Here is a 6,000-nt window from a genome sequence, read left to right on the forward strand (position 1 = left end):
TAATTAGTTGAGTTTGAGGTGTGAGCTGCAACTTTTACCATGAACAGCAATTGCAGTGGTTGTATGTTTTTTCAAGAAACACATGTAGCCCCCATGCAGAGATCTTCCTCTGCAGTTAGCGGTGTTATGAACTGCTCAGTACTTAAGTCTAGCTCGGCATTCCTTCACTGTTTCTGTGCAGTCCCTGTGCTGTGCTGCTCACACAGGAGCAGTCTGTTTTCCCTCTGAAAACACTGCACTTCTGGCCTGATGCTTTTCAGGACAAGCTCAGGTGGTTACTTTCTGTCTGAAGCTTTGACTTGTCAGATGACATTGCGTGTCTGCTCTGACTTCTCCCTTGTGGAGCCCATAGAAATCACTGAGGGATCCATGTGCTTATTCAGCTGTGTTGTGCTGGAAGCAGTGCAGGAATGCACTGGGCTGAGCTTTTTAGATTCAAATAACGAGAAATTTGCTGCTAGTGTTGGTGGTCCGTACTCAGTGGTTATTTCCCAGTTCAAAAAAAATACAGTAATACTTTTAGTTCTACATAATATTCTAGGGCATATGATACACACAGAGTTTGATCCCAAGTTATTTTTCAGTTGGAATACTTGTAGTCCAAAGGTGTAGATATGATCATATCTGTGGATATGAGACTGGATGTGGCACTAGTAACCACAGCAGTAGTGGATCAAGGGTTGGACTTGGTGATCTCAGAGGTCCTTTCCAACCCAGCTGATTCTGTGATTCTATATAGGTATGCCTTGTAAGTATTATGCTTGGAAAAGCAAAATTGCATTTTTAATTTCTTGCTGATTGGATATTTGAGTTTTGCCTAGTTAAACTTTCTAATATTCCTCACACTTCTGAAATCTTGAATAGTTCTGTTTTATAGCGAAGCTGTATAATGATAGTAGGGCTGCAAGAAGTATAGGAAAAGGGAAGGATTTTATTAGAGGCTGTTGCTTGCATTGTCTTAGCAGGCAGGTCAGCATACTCTGCACACCTGCCTCTTAGACACTGTATCCTGTAACACAAGGACAAGCATTCCGTCTGTTCCAGGGCTCACAGGAAAAAGTTATTAGTCATTCATTCAGTGGCACACCCATTGCTTACTAAGAAATATTTTTAGAAAGAAGTAGAAGTCCACAGCATGGATTACACAGACTTTTTTGAAATACTTGGCTACATGCACACCTGTGCCTGTAGCCTTTACTCAAGGAAACTTTTTAATTACATCCACGGGAGTTGTGTCCAAGTTGAACAGCTCTTGGGTGTAATGGGCTACCTGTTGGGCAATTGAATTTACTATTTTCAAAGCAGGAAAATTCCTGTGCTGAGCAATACTAGAACCAAAACATCCAGATACATAGCAGCTCTGGGAGCAAACACAGAGCTTCACTAAATTCTTGTAGACTTAGCAAGATAATTTCGGTTAGCTTGGTGTCAGGATGATGTATGCTGGAAGACAAATGGGAAGTGCTTGATCTGACATGGTCTATGGTGAGACCTGCAAAGGCACCTTGGAACTGGCACTGACTTTCAGCAGCTGCTGGGATGCCTGTGCTAGAGCTGTGGCTACCTTGAGGCAGGGAGAGGGAATTCCTCTGAGAATTCCAGTGGGATGGATTTAGCTGGCTTCTTGAGTACAATGTTGGCCAGGAGGAGTGGGCCATGCCTTGATCCTGTCAAAGGAAAGAGGAGAGTTTTGGAGATTGTGGCAAATCAATGTACAGAGGCACGTTTTAAAAGTGGAGCAATCATCACTGCTTTTGGGACACAGATGTAGAAAGAGTTGACATGCCCAGTTCTTAACAACAGATTATTAAAATGCCTCCCCAACATGAGGAAAGTCGCAGGCCTTCGTTGACCTGACAACACATTAAACCAAATTTCTTATTCCATGTCAAACCCCTTATCAGTAGACAGGTCATGCTCATTGTGCTGCCTTCTGTGCAACCTTGAATAGCAAAAGGTTTTGAGAGGCCCCTGACTGCAGCAGAACAGTAGGAGGGGCCCAAGGAGCTGTGTCCTGGCACTCAGGACTCGGGTAGCAGTTGTCCCTCAAAACAGAGGTTCAGATACAAGTATATTTGGCAGGATTTACACGGTCCCTTGCTTCTACTGATGTCCTCTTACGAGCAAGCAAGACTGGCACTCCAGGCTTTTTCTTTGACAGGTAGCTTATAGAGGCAGGTGTGCTGAAGGCAAAAACCAGGCTTTTCATACTTTTTACATGTTTCTCACGAGCCATTTTGACTGTTACATGTTAAGTAACCTTCAACTGCGTTATGAAAAATGCCCTTCTGTAATTTATCTGCAGTTGTAATCTTTTCTGTGTGAAGGAGCAAGACTTCCCCCTATGTAGCAATAATGACACTATTAGCACTTTCTTACATTGGATTGGGCAGCAGATAGGCTTCCTGCTGCAGAACACTGTGCTAATTTATAATGCTTATATCTTATTCTAAAAGATTGAGTTAGAGAAGTGGGGAAAGACTGTTGGGAGTTTGTGTTATGAAGAAATATCTTCACTCTTTGATGGTTTTAATATAAATTTTTAATAATGTTTTTTGTTGTTTAAAGGAGGGAGAAAAAACTTTTTTACCTCCCTGTAATGTGTGAATGTTTGTGAGATGCCTGCAAGTGGAGAAAGAATCACAGCTTTGACCCTAAACATTTTGGAGAGTTCTAATGTTAAAGGTATGGCTTTTATATCTAGTAAGAGGTTTCAGAAGCATGTGTTTGTTTTTCAAGTCTGACCAACTCTGAAAGTCTGACTCAGACACAGAAAAATGAATCCATAAAAATTTCCAGCCATTTGCAGTTCAGGAGAAGTCTTCCTTGATGCCTAGTCAAAGGCAAGACTTCAAGTAAACTGTACAATGAATAGTTTTCTACTACTAATCAAAGTGTGATTTAATCGGAGAGAGGTTCTTAGTATGAAGCCGTTTTCATTTTCATGTTGAAAATATTATGTTTTGCGAACTACAATGAAAACTTCAAAGAAAATCTACAGTATGATTTAACTGATTTTTATAAACAACTTTATACCATTTCAGAATTTCTCGTTGCTAACCACTGCACAATACTGTGAACAAAATGATGAAATTAATACTTAAGTTATGTGAATAATGTGTGGATACACTGTGCTCTTTACTATGCACTAACACAGGACACATTAAAAAGTGTGGTAAATGTAATGCAATTGTACCTTTGCTGCTGCTGCTTTCAGATATGGATCATAACACAGCTGACTCTGCATGTGCTGGCTGAGCTGTGGAACTCAGCTTCACTGATGCAATCGCAGTCTGTGCTGACCTGACAAAGGTTGGGCACCTAGGACACCAGCCTGCCCAAATCAGATGCTAAGGAGTGTTCTCAGCCAATTAACTTTTAGAAGTATTTTCTCTTCCCTTGCATGCTCTGTAGTATGAGGAGGAATTCTGTCATTGGAGATTTTAATCTGCCTCTGGACATACGATGGTTGTAAGACTTCTCTCAATTATTTACTTTGACATAAGTCTCTGAAAAATAATTTGGCTCAAAAATTGTTTGTTTCTACAACACTAGCTCTAGGATTTTTATAATATTAGTCCAAGTATATCCATGTGCTACTTAAAAAAAATTAAAGTAGTTGGAAAAAGCATATAACGATTGATAAAGTAGTAAAGCAGTAAAGACCTATTAGAAACAACTAGTCTGCATATTTTAAATCAATTAAAAGGTATAGAAATGGAAGAGGTGCACCAATGTCTTAACCTAATTTTAAGCAAAAGGCTTGAAAGTATTCAATTAAAAAATGACCGCATGATGGCTACATGTTATTTTCCTCTTACCTTACAGTAACACTAAAAATTTTGCTTGGATAGTCAGAGACCAGTAGAAAATGAGAAAAATATGGCTTAAACCTCAGCTCTCAGTCAGCATGATCAGAGAAGCATAGGGATGCTCTGGCACAGCCTGGAGTTATCACACCTCTGTGTCTGTAGGTGCCTCTTGGCAGCTGCTTTGCTCAGAACTGGTCTCTGTCAGGGCAGCACCTGCAGTACCAAGAGTATCCCACCTGCCGTCTCTCCCCTGGGCAGAGGGGAGAGGAGTGGACCTACCTTCAACCAAAGATGACTGCAGCTCTGCCAAGAGCTCCTCTGCTTTCTGGGGCAGATGTTCAGGCCCAGAATTTCTGTCCCAAGCTGAGGGCTCAGCATCACAGAAACTGTACCAATGTGTGTGGAGCAGAGTGTGGAAGGTGGACCCTGCAGATGAAGCTCTCCAAATCCCCTCCATGTGGCTCTGCTTCCCAACCAGCTGGCTGTCAGCACTGGTCTGTCTATTTAATGGTTTTGTTTCATTAGTGTGTTTGAAGGGCAGAAATGAAATATTGGAGGCTGATGGGATTTGCAGTCAGGTTTCAATACAGTAAGGTCCATGCTTAATAAGATCTTGGAGCTAAAAGTCATCTTAATGTTTTGTACAGTGACGGCCTTACTGAAGGAACATAAGAAAATCCATAAGCACAGTGCAGAGGTAGAAATTCCCATGTGTGTAAGTACCAGGCTGTGTTAGTCTGGTTTTGTGTACTTTAGATAGATGTGTTTACTTTAATTTATTGGCAGGATTGTGTTTGAACTTAACCAATTACTAGTTATAAAATTGAAATGTCTTATGGATATAGGCATTACATGACTATAAGAGGATTTTGGCTCCATCCAGTACTTTGTCTTTCATAGGCTAACATCTATAATTTCAGTGTCCATTTAAAGCTTGCTGTGTCTCAGTTGTATCAGATTATCACAGAATCATGGATTCATTTAGATTGGAAAATCCCTCTCAGACCATCGAGTCCAACCATTTCCCCAGCACTGCCAAGGCCACAACTAACCCATGTCTCCAAGTGCCAGATCCACACGGCTTTTAAATCCCTTCATGGATGGTGACCCCACCACTGCCACAGGCAGCCTGTGCCAGGGCTTGACAAACCTTCTGATGAAGAAATTTTTGTTAATATCTCATCTAAACCTCCCTTGGCACAATTTGAGGCCACTTCCTCATGGTTTATACTACAAATTTAGAGTTACGCTCCTTAAATTTCCTCCTGTTTTGTACTAGTATGAGGCGTCTAGCCTAATACAGCCTTTTGCTTTACTAAAGTGAGCATGGATTAGGATCCTATTTTTGTCACTTGCCTGTATGAATATACCCTCTGGTTCCAATAGGACAGTTCAAAAGATGGAGTGAGTTATATATTGTAGGTATATAGTGGTTTATTTTTAATTGAGAAAGAATTTTTATGGGTGCTAAGTTTTATTTTCTGCATTTCAGAGCAGTAGGAAATCTGGTTCTGAAAATGTCTTCCCATTAGAACTGAGATCATTTACTGTGGTGGATCCTCAAGGCAGTGCCTGCTCTCTACTCAAGTGCAAGTTCATGGGCTTTGGAACAGGACTGGTTCCAGATGGCTGAGGACTTACACTGCAAGTGAGGAAGTGTTTTCAATAAACATGTTCTAGTATGCGTGAAGACTCTTAAAGAAGAGGATCAGAGAGTCCAAGCTGTACTACTCCTACAGGACAAGATAGTTAATTTTCAGATTTTTAAAAATACATATTTTCTGTTCTTGTTAAGCTCTGCCTCACTAAAGGAAATAATTTTTGTTTCACACAAAGCCTTCTTTGTGCAACAGGAGAACAGCAGTGGAGTTCCAGCCTCTTCTGCCTGTTTTCTCATTCTGCAGAGCACATGTGAGATTCCAGGACAGGACAGGCTGACAGACGTGTGTTGGCCTGGTCCAGAAGGTGAGGGTGTTGCACATCTTCACCAGCCTCAGCAGGTCAGCCTTGTGTCCATGCACAACTATGCAAATGCAGCGTTGGTGAAGTATTCTTGGGATGCTGTGGTCATAGTCGAGCCTTTTTTCTTTAAGGCAAAGAAAGACAAAAGTGTCTCCCATGACTTCTAACCTACTGTGACACCCTTATCACTAAGATAAAGTGACTCCATTAGCAGTGCAAGGTTACA

This window comes from Corapipo altera, unplaced genomic scaffold (assembly GCF_003945725.1).
Source record: "Corapipo altera isolate COAL_440 unplaced genomic scaffold, ASM394572v1 113, whole genome shotgun sequence".
Lineage (NCBI taxonomy): Eukaryota > Metazoa > Chordata > Aves > Passeriformes > Pipridae > Corapipo > Corapipo altera.